The sequence below is a fragment of the Pristiophorus japonicus genome, chromosome 8 (genome assembly GCF_044704955.1).
Source record: "Pristiophorus japonicus isolate sPriJap1 chromosome 8, sPriJap1.hap1, whole genome shotgun sequence".
In the NCBI taxonomy this organism is placed as follows: Eukaryota; Metazoa; Chordata; class Chondrichthyes; family Pristiophoridae; genus Pristiophorus; species Pristiophorus japonicus.
The window spans coordinates 40,474,153-40,487,801 of record NC_091984.1 but is presented as its reverse complement, the minus strand read 5'-3'; the positions used below and the strand labels follow the sequence as shown (position 1 = coordinate 40,487,801).

Below are 13,649 nucleotides of genomic sequence, written 5' to 3'. Positions count from 1 at the left end.
ATAAGCAAATGGTACCACAAAATCCAGGCTTACTTTGCTGAATAGAATGCCCGATTTCTTCTGATTTTTTAAGAAAATGTAGCCCAAGAGTATAATAAAGAAAATACTGACTGCAGTGTTTGCAATTTGGCTGGAACATCAGTCCTCAGAGAGTGACCAGCCATATAATCCACAAAAACATTCTTGTTGCAGTTGGCAGATCGAACGTTCTAACCCAGTGACCAAATTATTCTACCACTAGCAAAAGCAGTCAATATTTTATCGTTTTATTATATTTACACAGACAAAATTATAAAGGTATTTTTACAACCCATATAGCATTTGAGATGTTTTATCAACTAGCTATATCGGGACATTTCTGAGGGCCTGTAGAGTACAGGAAAAGCTAATCACTCAAGTCAGTTGTGAGAGACCTTCCTCACTAGCAGTTGCAATTTTTTATTTTAAAATTCCTTATTGAAGAACAAAATCTTACAAATATAACAATTACAAAATAATTTGTGTTTAACAACACAGCTATTACGAAAGGGTTTCACAGAAACTTATTGCACTATCTATACACCTACACTGGTTGTATAAATGTCTCAGAAATAAGCTTATAAATATATCCCCCAAATCAGAAAGCTAATCTTACTTTAGGATGTTTCGAAATGTTCATGGTTCACCTCAGCTGCAGTATCCTTTTTAAGGCTGTATTTTAAATCCTGAAAATTAAATCTGGTCACTGTTTGTGCTATATTGCAAACACATTTTCTGTTGGGATTTTTACCTGATAGTGTACTTTACCCTGAGATGGGGAAGAAAAGAATGCAAAAAGAAAGGAAAGCTAAAGCAAAGCATTATTTTCCATTTGTTTAGCTGGAAAGAATACTAAAATGAAACATCCCTTTTTAAAAAAATCCTAAACAGAGCCTAGACTACTTGCAGCTCTTGTTCTTGAAACTTGCAGTAGTAAATAAAGCATGGGCATATACTTATAACTAGAAACTTATTGCTCCGGAATTTGCAGTAGGTTGCGACAGCGAATGAACAGCATTCGCCATTATTACCTCTTGGAAACTGAACACAACTTCAGGATTTCGCGCATGCGCACCCCAACACAGAAATCCTGAAGTTGTGATCATTCAGTCACTGCTCCAACACTGGCTGCGCTGTGCCCCCACACACCCACCCCTATCCAAATAGCCGGCAACCAGTGTGATCAGGGAAATCAGTGAAACTGACGAAAACTTGGGCTTTTCCATACTAATATCGCTGTTAATTACCCCCATTAAAAGTTAGACCTTGTTGGATGAGGTATAACTTGGGTTTTAACAGCATATTAACTTCTGAACATACATTAAGGCCCTGAAAAACAAATGTAATTGTGTAATGTCAAATTTATCCATTATATTTAATTGTGTAATGTGTAATGTCACTTTAATTGTGTAATGTTAATTTTTAAAGAAACTTTAAGTAAAATTGTATTTTTTTTAGTTTGTTCGTATTTATTTCAGGTTTATCTTTTTCCCATCCGAGAGTCCCAATCTTTGTTTTGCTCTCTAACATTTTTTAAAAGTCAGAATAAAAAGAAATTCTTCACTTCCTGGTTCCCTGTCTGAAAATTCTGCATTGTGTCTGGCTGCTTAAACACCTTGTTGACGGCACAACAGCTCGTGCTATATAATTCCCATTAAACTGCATCGATCTCAACTGCACGTCAAAAAAGTTGAACTTCCCTCCACAGAGAAGCTTTGTTCGGGGTCAGTGGTGAATGCCTTTACTTCACCGCTGACCGCAAATTACGGGCAAATATCTCAGAATACAGCTGACTTTGCACAAACTGAAAAATCACAGCTCACGTGTACCTAACCACTACCCTATAGAACAGGAGCGCAGTATGCTGTTGAACAAATACATGTCCTAATGATCTAACCTATATCCCATTGACAAATAGAAACTGTGTAAAATTGTTAGACAGTAAATGGCAATATTAATGCTTCAGCTCCTACACGGTAGCACATAAGAATCAATAACAAAAGTGAGTACACAAGTTTGGGTCCATGAGCTAGGAATTTACTAAATTTGAATCACAAAACAGTACAATATTACCCAAATTCTACAAACCAGGATCACTGGATCAGTCCTATTTAAACTTTAAAATACAACAAAAAGGAAACTGCAGCTTTAGGAGATAAAATAATCCCCAAAAATAGCACTACTGTGAGATTACTATAGAAATAGAAGAAACTCCTGGTGAACCCATTCATTCTGCCATTTGGGCGTAGCAAGTGTTAACCTTTTTTGGGCGATCTTGTTCCACAATTCTAGTAGTGCAAATGAGATATTCAAATGTACACAAGTATCTTGGAACTAACATTGTTTTGTTTCATCATAGGAGTGAAATACATGATTTCATTGGTCTAAACTGGCAGAGGTCCTGATCAACAGAATGCTGACGAAAGGCTCCAGTAGAGAACACATAGCTAAAAACAACGTAGGATATTTCAAACGGACAGAAATTTAGCAGGTCAGAACCAGAATAATTAACACCTAGCAGGTAATACTGAAATATTGTATTTAAATATATTCAGGACCAGTTCCATTTTAGTGAAAATTGGGATTTAAAAAAATATGTATAAACACTTGGAACAACTATAGGTTTTTGGAAAGAAGCTGCAGTATCCTGAGGTAGTGTCCTACATAAGCTGCATTTCCATAAAAAGAAATCAGCCCCTCCCAAAAGAAAACAGAAGCAAAGACCAAATCTGGGATACAACCTTGATGACTTATCAAAAGCATTCATTTACTCGTTAATGATCGAGCCACAACAAGGCTACAATATTACTTTGGATTTTCTCTTTGGGTGTCATGTTGAGACTTATTTGGAAAAGTTTGAATAATTGCCGAATGCATGCATCCTTGGACATAGATAAAAAAGGTTGTATGAGCATTAAACGATGATGCTGAGATCAAAGAGTAAATTGAGCAGTTCCACTCAACCAACCATTTTATACTCATCAAAGGTATCAAGTGCTGGGTAATAGTAGTTTTTAAATCACTGCTGATACCTGCAGCCAGCTTCAAATACTCTCAAGTTAAAAACTGGATGCAGCATGAAGCATCACCAATCTGCATCAATGAGACATTTGTACAGGTATTTCCCAAATTAGTCACCTCATGTCCATAGACTGCCAGATTTGTGCCAATATAGGCATTTTTGAGCTGTGAATGCAGCAACCATGAACTGGGTAAGAATGTCTCAACTCATTTCGCATAGGGTCTTTGTAGCCAGCAGAGAAAGTAGACTTTCATCCCATTATTCTGGCTGGAGTAAAAATTATATCCCGAAGGTGACTACACCATCAGCTCAAAACCATTTCTATTGAAATTTAGCTTGCCTTGTTGAGCGTGCACTGGAAGATAAATGAGGTGCTGATGCTCAATGTTGTACCCCATAATTCATTAACTTTATATTGCTCAATTGCCTTGAGGTATTTTTAAAAATTAGGCACACATGCAGGTGTTAACAAGACAAAAATGAACGTGTCCAGGGCCCACATCACGACCAGAAAACATTGGAAATAGAAACTTTTCACCTACATAAATAAGAACATAAGTAGGAGTAGGAGTGGGCCACTTGGCCCCTTGAGCCTGCTTCGCCGTTCAATAAGATCATGGTTGATCTACCTCAACTCCACTTTCCTGCACTATCCCTATATCCCTTGATTCCCTTAATATTCAGAAGTCTATCGATCTCAGTCTTGAATATACTCAACGACTGAGCATCCATAACCCTCTAGGGTAGCGAAATCCAAAGATTCACCACCCCTCTGAGTGAAGACACTTCTCCTCATCTCAGTCCTAAACAGACAACTCCTTATTCTGAGATTGTGACCTCTGGTTCTAGACTCCCCAGCCAGGAGAAACATCCTCCCTGTAAAAATGTTGTATGTTTCAATGAGATCATCTCTCATTTTTCTAAACGCTAGAGAATATAGGCCTAGTCTATGCAATCTCTCCTCAAAAGTCAATCCCCCCCATCTCAGGAATCAATCTGATGAACCTTTGTTGCACGGGTACATGTGGCAAGTATGCACGGGTACCTATGGCAAGTATATCCTTCGTTAGGTTAGAAGACCACAATACTCCAGGTGCAGTCTCACCAGGACCCTATATAATTGCAGTAAGACATCTTCACTCTTACACTCAAATCCTCTTGTAATAAAGGCCAACATGCCATTTGCTTTCTTAATTGCTTGCTGTACCTGCATGTTAACTTTCAGTGATTCATGTACAAGGACACCCAGGCCAAGAACACCAACATTTCCCAATCTCTCACCTTTTAAAAAAAAACTGTTTTTTCTATTTTTCCTACTAAAGTGGATAACTTCACATTTCTCCACATTATATTCCATTTGCCATGTCACTTTGCCTGTCTATATCCCCTTGAAGTCTCTTTTCATTCTCCTCACAACTTAACATTCCCAGCTAGCTTTGTATCAGTAGTAAACTTGGATATATTACATTTGGTCCCCTCATCGAAATCATTGATATAAATTGTGAATAGCTGAGGCCCAAGCACTGATCCTTGCAGTACCCCACTAGTTACAGTCTGCCAACCCGAAAATGAGCCATTTATTCCTACTCTCTGTTTTCTGTCTGTTAACCAATCCTCAATCCATGCTAGTATATTACTCCCAATCCCATGAGCCATAATTTTGTTTAATAACCTCTTGTGTGGCACCTTATCGCATGCCTTCTGAAAATCCAAATAGAAAGTTTTCACCGCTTAGCTGTGGCTGCAACGAGCACTAATCATCAGCTCATTAGAGAAACATTCACAGCTCTCACTTCTCTCCACATCCCTGCTCAACAAGAAAATAAAAAGTTTAGTATTTGTATAGTTAACTGAACCCTCACACTACCATGTTAAATTAGGTGCACGATTTCCCAATTTTTTAAACTTTCTATAGACCAGAGAAATGTTTCCACAACTAAATGTCTAGAGAAGACACTGTTTTGTCCAAATACTAAAATTTGATCCACTTTTTCTTTGTATATTTTCAAATACAACCTGCACAGGGTTACCATGTGAGGATACTGCAACTTCTAAAACAACAAAATAAGTGAGTTTTAGACATGTTAAAAACATTGATATCAAGAACCTGCTGATTCATTGAATGTTATCGATCATCCTAAATTTAGCTTTTAATGTTCAGGTTTTTATGATTGTATTTAGATTTAAGATAACTTAATTAACAGCACAGAAACAGGCTAGGGCTATTATTATGACAGTTCCACCAATATAAGTGTCCTTTTAAAATTATTTCTGCTTAATTTAAACAGAACAAATATGTTTTAATTTATCCAAAGCACATTTCAATTCCTTTACTAAAATTCAAATGAGAAATATTTTATAATGCTTTAATGAAATGGATGATTTAATTGAAGTAATGCTTGATTTTATTAAGGACGTGCAAACGATGGTTGAATGGTTCCAGTGCCTAGACCTTTTAATGTCACCAGGAGACGGAGCAATAGTGCTTGACCCCAATACTAAAGTACAGAAATGAATTGCATCATCCTCACAGATTATGTATGCAGTTTAGTAGAGTAACCCTTCATGGCTGTCGGGAATGTGAAATTAACCCTATAAATTGGTTAAACCAGAATTAACAGTGTATCTGTGCCCATACAGAGTTGATTACAAATGTTGTACACGTTTTGAATGTGCAAACAAACCAAGTCACTAGCCTATCTGAAGCCATGTCAGCACTGGAGTTATCTTAATCACATTGTGCAGTAAGTAAATAAAGGTAACTGAAAATAATGATATGTAAGCTGTGCGAATTGGCAGTAGGTGAAATCTATTCAAAATGTCTAGTTAAATAATGTGTTCGAAGCAACATGTCCTAAAAAGAAATCAATAGAGCCGAAGTAATAATGGAAAACAGATTTCTGGTGCAGTTTAAAACAGGACAGGAGGCGCAGTGTGAACGGTGTGGGCGAAGGACGGGGAGGTCTGATAAGAATATTAGAACTTTACAGCACAAACAGAGGCCATTTGTCCCATTGTGCTTGATCTCTGAAAGAACTATCCACTTAGTGCTATTCCCTTTTAAATTCTTGTTTTTCAAATATTAATCCACCTCCAAATTAAAAGCTACTATCATGGATTGTGCTCCCACCACAGTTGGTGGCGGGGTATTCCATGTCCTAACAACTCTCTGCAAAAAAAACCAATCTCCTAACCATCCCATTGTTCTTTTGCCGATGATTTAAAATTTAGATCAAATTAGTAGCATGTGGAAATAGTTTTACCCTATTTACCTTCTTCAAAGCTTTCATGACTTTGAACACCTCACTCAAATCTTTTCTTAATCACCCTGTTTTAATGAAAAGAGCCCTCGTTTTTCTAATCTCTTCCCATAACTGAAGATTCTCATCTCTGACACCAATTTAGCAATTCTCTTTTGTGTCTTTTCCATGCTCTTGACGTTCCTGGTCACAATATTCTAACTGTATCTTAACCAATAATGTGTATGGGTTTTGTATCGCCTCTTTGCTTTTGTATTTGGTGCAAATTATCTATAAAAATCTACGATCCTATATGCTTTTCTTGAAATGTGTATCAACCTGTCCTCTCACTTTTAAAAATGTCCATATCTGAACCCCTAAGTATCTCTTCTTCACTCATTTTAAAATTTTGTTGCTTGATCTAAGTTTGCTCTCCTTATTCTCCCTCCCAAAATATATCTATGCTGTCACATTATCTTTAATACTGTGAGCTTTAATTTTGTAAAGGAGCCGACGACAGCTATTCTGTACGGTACCTTATTAAAGGACATCCAATACAGACTAAGAAGATTTGGAAACAGGGTGGGTGGGCACGGAGGAGAGAGGAGAAGGGAATCTGGGAGATTCTGATGGATTACAGAAGCCAAGAGGAGTTATACGAAAATGGTAGGGTCAAAACAGGTCCCGGATGTGAGGGAGCATGTAAATGTGGTGTCAGCTGAAACAAAATACAAGTAGGGCATGATCAAGAAGTCATTAGTGTCTGCCACTGGCTAAAGATTTCAAAATAGTCAGGAAGGAGTTTTGTGAATAGTACAGGGAGGAAGAATGTATCCAAACAGGCAATTATAGGATTTGCCAGCAGGAATTTTAGAAGTGAGGTGTGAATTTGGTGCTCAGGGGAAAAGGGGCTAAAATAAACATCTGATACAGGCTGTATATTAGGGTGTAACAAAGTGGGTGAGGCCAACCTGGCTAGAAGGGGCTTAAGTCTGGATGATCTGAAACAGCTCAATGTAAAATGGGAAGAGTTGTAGGAATCTGGAGGAATGGGAAAAAGGCATAGATCCAATACTTCTCAGTAGGAGCTGTGTGAATTGAGAAGAAGGGATCGAGGAAATTTGACTACCTGATATAGGCAATAAGAACACGTTCAAGTCATATCAATCAGAAAGGAAATACAGATAAATGAAATGGGCCAACAAAGGAATGTGAATTTGGTGGACAAATACAGGCAAAGGAGTTATTCGAATATCTAGGAAATTTGTCAATTTTGAAGATCTGATTCAGTCCACTGGAGTTGTGAAAGGTTTGTTACAGGTCTTAAAGGGTTGTGTGAATTGGGGCGGGGGTGGGGGGAAAGAATGGGAAAGGAAGAAACTGTCAGCTTCAAGACAAGAGAGTCCATGGGCTAAAAATTCAGTATAGCCCGGTTTGAGGCAGTGACACCGCCTGGTCGCTAACTTTTGCGCTGGGCGATGTTTACCACCTTCAACCGGGATATTCATTTTTAGTGCCCCAAGAGGGAAATGGAGCGCTAACTGAAGCGTTCCACCTCTTGGGGCGCTAACGGATGGTAGCGCTACTGAAGTTGAGGTGCTGGGATACTGGCATCCTAGCATGTAAAGAGGAGGTGATGTGGACCAGCAAAAACTGCAAGGAAATGGAAGAACCGTTAGCAAGTCGTCTAGAAGTCAGAAAGGCAAGTAACTGTAAATAAAGTCCAATCTGAACACTAACTTGGTCAGTCCTTCAGATATCACCCTGGGATCCTCTTTGCAGCACCTGCTTTCCCTGTCGGGAGTTGTGCCAGGCGCTACGGCAGGCGGAAGCAGTCGAGTTGGTGAACACAGCTCTAAGAGGGCATTGCACTCGCGTGACGTCACCAAATTGTTGATGCTAGAGTGCGCAGTGCTAAATGACAGCACCGCCGCTAAACCTCCAATGAAGTTCGCGGTAGGCTGTCATAGCACTCGGGCGGTAGGTGCTTAGCGGCCCGTTAGCGGGCAGCGCTAAGCCAACTAATTTCGAGCCCCATGTATCTAATCCAAGAAGCTAAAACAAGTTTCCCACTTACACTGCACACAGTCAGCATACTGGTCAGGAGAGTGCTATCTCTTTCATGACATTTTATAATGTTTGAGGCACCTAAAATCAGTAGATTGTTAAACCACCATTAAGATGTTAATTCCATAATTTAGTGAAAGCAACATACTGTTACTATATTTTGTAAAAGCTGACTATGGCCTGAAATATCTATTTCTGATTAACTGCAGAGTATTCCAGTTAAGCATAGTGTGTTCCAAATCCAAAATCTGAAAACATTCAGTTTCAGTACAACATTATTGATCCAAATGGCAGGTTTCCAGTGATTGGCTCTCTTTGAAAACTATTATGCAGCATTGTCTGAAGAGGGAAAATTTAAGCAGTTTTTCTTAGATTACAAATTTGCCTTCATTCAGATTTATTTGCACAATGACAAGGTAAGAAACACTGAGAAATTAACCGATTTTAACATTCAAATTCTGTGTGTGTGAATTCACCCTTCCCACTCCCCTGCTATATATTTTTTTGTAAATCAAAATGACCATAAATTGTGATGTATAGGTCAAGCAAATGATTATAGCTTGCAAACCAGAGTCTGACATAACTATATTAGCCAATCAAAATGTAAAAATCATGGAGATGTGTTTTATGCTGGTGTGACCAAGACATAATATTTTGCAGCAGTTCTGATCAGCTTTTCTTCCATAATCGTAAAGGTCAGTACTCCTGGAGACATTCATTTCCTGCACACCAGAACCAGATTCAGGCACATCTCTAAATTAAAAACATGTGTTCATCAGATTTTATCCAGGTGATTAAGTGGTTCTGACAAATGATAATTTGTGTCCATTTTGTGTAAAAAAAGGTATATAAAAACAAAAGAGAACAAAAGCCACTGTACACTGAGAAGTTTAAACAGATGGGCCAGTGGTTTGAGAATGAGAAAAGCGGAAAGATGGCAAAAGCGAAGTGTTGGGCTCAAGAGACTGTTCGGAAATGAGAACATTGGAGGAAGGGGGAAATGGAGTGAGGACGATGATTCTGAGCACGTTCAGCATTCTTACCTCTGATTGGTGTACCACCTGGTGAGGTAATTTGAATGCAAATAAGATTAAAGAGAAGCATTAGTACAGAGGAGAGAAAGAAAAAAAATAAAGAAAACCAAAAGAAACAGGAAATAATTAGATTTTTATTATATATAATATATATATTTCATTTTAAGCGACAGAAAAGGCTGATGCAAAGTAACAAGTCAGAGCAATTTCTTAGGAAGGTTAGTAAAGCTGTTCTCAGCAGTGCAGCATCCATGTATGTGCCTGGACTTGTCCAAGTTCTGGTTAACAATCAGTCTTCAGCGAATAAATCACACAGACAGCACTGTGTTACAGGTGGAATATTAGAGAAAAGGGTTCATATTCTTTCATCCTTTTTATTAAAACACATCAACTATTGCATCAGATTTTAAACCTTTTCCTGGACAGCAAGAGGAATGTATCGTTTGGTCAGGGTTGATTAGATGATTTTTTTTGTGCTGTAATACGCAAGTAGTTATTAGACATGGTGAGGGAGTGTGTTTGGCTCAGTTAGTAGAAGAATGCCATGCACCATTGCTTTTACGCATACTGCAGTCTGAACACCAAGCACTTACCAAAGGATTCTGAGAAGTTCAACTGAGAGACAGAAAACAGAATTAAATGGGACACACCATGCCATATGAGACTTTTTAAAACTATTGATTGTTAAGGATTTAACATAAGAGGTTGGTGAATGTGAATCTAGTGCTAGGGTTAGAAAAAATACGAGTGTTACGACTCAGGATATACCTGTGTGAATCGAGTTGCCACACTGAATACCCAAGAGTCCCTTTTCGCAAACAAGTGGTGTAAGAATTAACAAACATACCACCATATAGCCTGTGCCAGTGAAGAATGGTGCCGACCAAATATCTGCATGTCAGTTTGCTGAGATAGATTTTAATAAACACAGTGCAACATCTTATTTATAGTCATTAAAATGCAGTTCAGGATTCATCAATTGCTATCTTTCCATCCCCCAATGTGCAAAACATTTTGAAATCATTTCACACAGCTGAAACACATTAGCAGTATATGCAACAAATCTCTGTAAAACATTCCAATGTCTCATTTCTTAAAACACTCATATGTAGCAGGCTAACCATTTATTATTTTAAATCTCAGTGTAGCTGTTCCCTATACTTTAAGTTCTCTTTACAGAACTCTCTTTGCTTTAGAGAAGTTTAATGCGTCATTGTATTCATTCCCCACTCTGTTCAAAACCACAATTTGTAAGTAGGGGAAAATTAGCCAGATTCCTGTACCTGACTGCTACACAATGTAGACACGGGATGAAGAGAGCATTGAGTGGGGACAGAATAAGGTTGTGATGCCGCTATAGTTCAACAGCTTATTAATATTCATCATCTCGATTTATGCATGAAGAATGGCCACTTGAACAAAGTACTGGAAAGTGTCCACAGAACCAAAGTTCAGCATAAATCAGTGCCTTCAAGAAAAGAGTAGAGGAGGAAATTTAAAAATAAAAATGGCCTATGTTTATAGATTTAGCAGGACTGGATCCCAACAAAAACAGAAAACCATATCACCAATACAATTTAGTTTCAAAAGATAGGCCTTACAGTGGATTCCAAAATCTCCCACTCCACAGTCCTATCTTCCATAAAACAGATATTTTTAGGTTAATGTGACCTAGTGGCTTTGAAAAATATATATTTTCTAAAAATATACGGGTCTACATATCCTCCAGGTTGCAGGTAGACGGCAGGACAGGTAGATAAAGTGGTTAAGAAGGCATACAGGATATTTTCCTTTATTAGCTGAGGCATAAAATATAAGAGCAGGAGGTTATACTTGAACTGTATAAAACACCAGTTAGGCCACAGCTAGAGTACGGTGTCTAGTTCTGGTCACCACCTAACAGGAAAGATGCGATTGCATGAGAGAGAACAGAGGAGATTTACGAGGATGTTGTCAGGACTGAAGAATTTTAGCTATGAGAAAAGATTGGATAGGCTGGGGTTGTTTTCTTTGGAACCAAGGAGGCTGAGGGGAGACTAAATTGAGGTGTATAAAATTATGAGGGGCTTAGATAGAGTGGATATGAAGGACATAACAGAGAGGTCAATAACCAGGAGGCATAGATTTAAAGTAATTGATAGAAAGGTTAGAGGGGAGTTGAGGTGAACTTTTTTCACCCAGAAGGTGGTGGGGGTCTGGAACTCAATGCTTGAAAGGATGGTCGAGGCAGAAATGCTCATCACATTTAAAAAGTACTTGCATATGTTCTTGGAAAATGGGATTAGGTTGGATAGCTCTTTTTCAGCCAGCACAGTCACAATGGGTCAATTGGCATTTGAGAATGAGAGAAGCAGAAATTCCTGTAAATTTCTATGGTTCTATGATACAACAATTATACAGAGCACAGTGACTGGATTTATTTTAGGATCCAACAATGGGTACATCCACTAACTTGAAACATAGGATTCCATCTGAGCCATGAATTTTCTTCTCTTAATCAAACTCACTCACGGGCATCAAAACACACCCTGCAGCCAAACATCATACTGTAAATCAGCCGTTATATTTTAGTATGATTGTACACTTATTTTAAATTCTGCTGTGCTGTTTTGGCTTTAAAAATTGCTGAAATTCCCTCAATAGTTCAGTGGATAAATGCATGGCATGGCATGTCACAAGGCCACACAGATCAGAAGATCGCATGTTCTATTCCCAGTCTGTGCTGTTTACCTGCACTCACCTGGGGTAGTATGTGAGGTGTTAGAGCTGGCCATAGCCCTTCTGAGTTAGAAAAGGGGATAAACAAAGTTACACTTCCACAATTTTTCAAAAACATTTAGGGCAGGATCATGGCTCGAATTTTAATGCTTGTATAACACTAATAGGTATTGCATGCATTTTAAAAATTAGTGAAAAATTGTTCACATTAAAGGATTTGGATATCTGGACAGCGTATTCAAAGGCCAAATTTCTGCGTACTGCCCAGAGAGCTCTGCTGAAAACAGCACGTATGAAGTTGTAAGCTGTCACACTCGAATAGCACTCGAACTGACAAACGCAGTCTCAGCTCACACATGAAAAATCAATACTTCAGCATGAGCGGAGACTGCGTTTGCCAGCGCTTAATGGAGAACTGCTGCCGTTCATGGAATTATACATCAGCCAAACTCAGCACCTTCAAAATTGGGGGGGAACAAAATTTGCTGAGAGGTGCCTTTGTCTTTTTAAGCTTGATTTAGTTGTGCATATGGATCTTCATGTACAATGGTAATAGTTTCAGGGGCAGCATGATCCCACTTTTTAAGGGATCACTTGCAGTTGTCACAAGATAGATCGTGTAACCAGTTGACATTGCTGCTGTTGGTCTTCTTCCGTCACAGTGCACAAGAAAAAAGCCAGGAAATAAATACAAAGCTGAAAAAAAATCTCCAAACATCAAAGTCTTGGAATGTGAAAAAAACAGAAAAAACCCCTCAAAAATAAAAAAAATGATAAGCACTTTTCACCTCTCCCTCTCCCAATTTGGTTTTGTGTCTTGCTCTCTTAGATTCATCTTTCTCCTTATTTTTCCAGTGATTTTTCCTCTTCATCTTTCTTGCTTCTGCTGCTACATTTTATTGCATGTCATGACTGTGCCTGCTTTAAGTGGCTGCTAGTGGTGTGTTATTTTGTCTTAATAACTTAAGAGACTGACAAATAAAATGTTATTACAATTATTATTTAACATATGGAGACTTGACATATAATTCCAGCCATCTTAGACCACTGCCATCAGGTCATTACTACAGATTACTCACACATGGGCAATATTTATCAGAATTCAACATTTGGCTGGCTCTCAGTATTTATCATCATTAAATGCCTATTCTTGCTATGATAAAAAAATATGGGCAATGCTGTGAGCAAATTCAGTATACATGCTCCAAAACTGAATTTTTCTACATATGTACCTATTTGTAAACATTTAACTTGCGCTTCAAAAGTATATGGGCGCACTACTATAAGTACCATATTCTTGTAACTTTTATTTCATTAATAAGGTTTGACAACTATCTTCATGGAAACTAACAAACTACTCCCAAATCGGGACTCCCATACGAACCAGGTACACATGCATTGGGAAAAAAACTAGGGACTGGTGGGGAGGAGAGAATAATTGTTTCATGAGACCCTGCACACAGGAAAGACCAGCTACAAATAGTTTGGACATGTCTGTGACCAGAGTCATGGGTGGGAATAAGGAAGAGAAATATCACCAAGCAAAAAAGA

General features: G+C 38.3%; 1 protein-coding gene across 7 annotated transcripts in view; it reads right to left on the bottom strand.

The window, feature by feature from the left end:
- Positions 1 to 13,649, bottom strand: part of ptprfa (protein tyrosine phosphatase receptor type Fa) — a 589,458-nt gene that overhangs the window by 224,054 nt on the left and 351,755 nt on the right. The window lies entirely within an intron of this gene.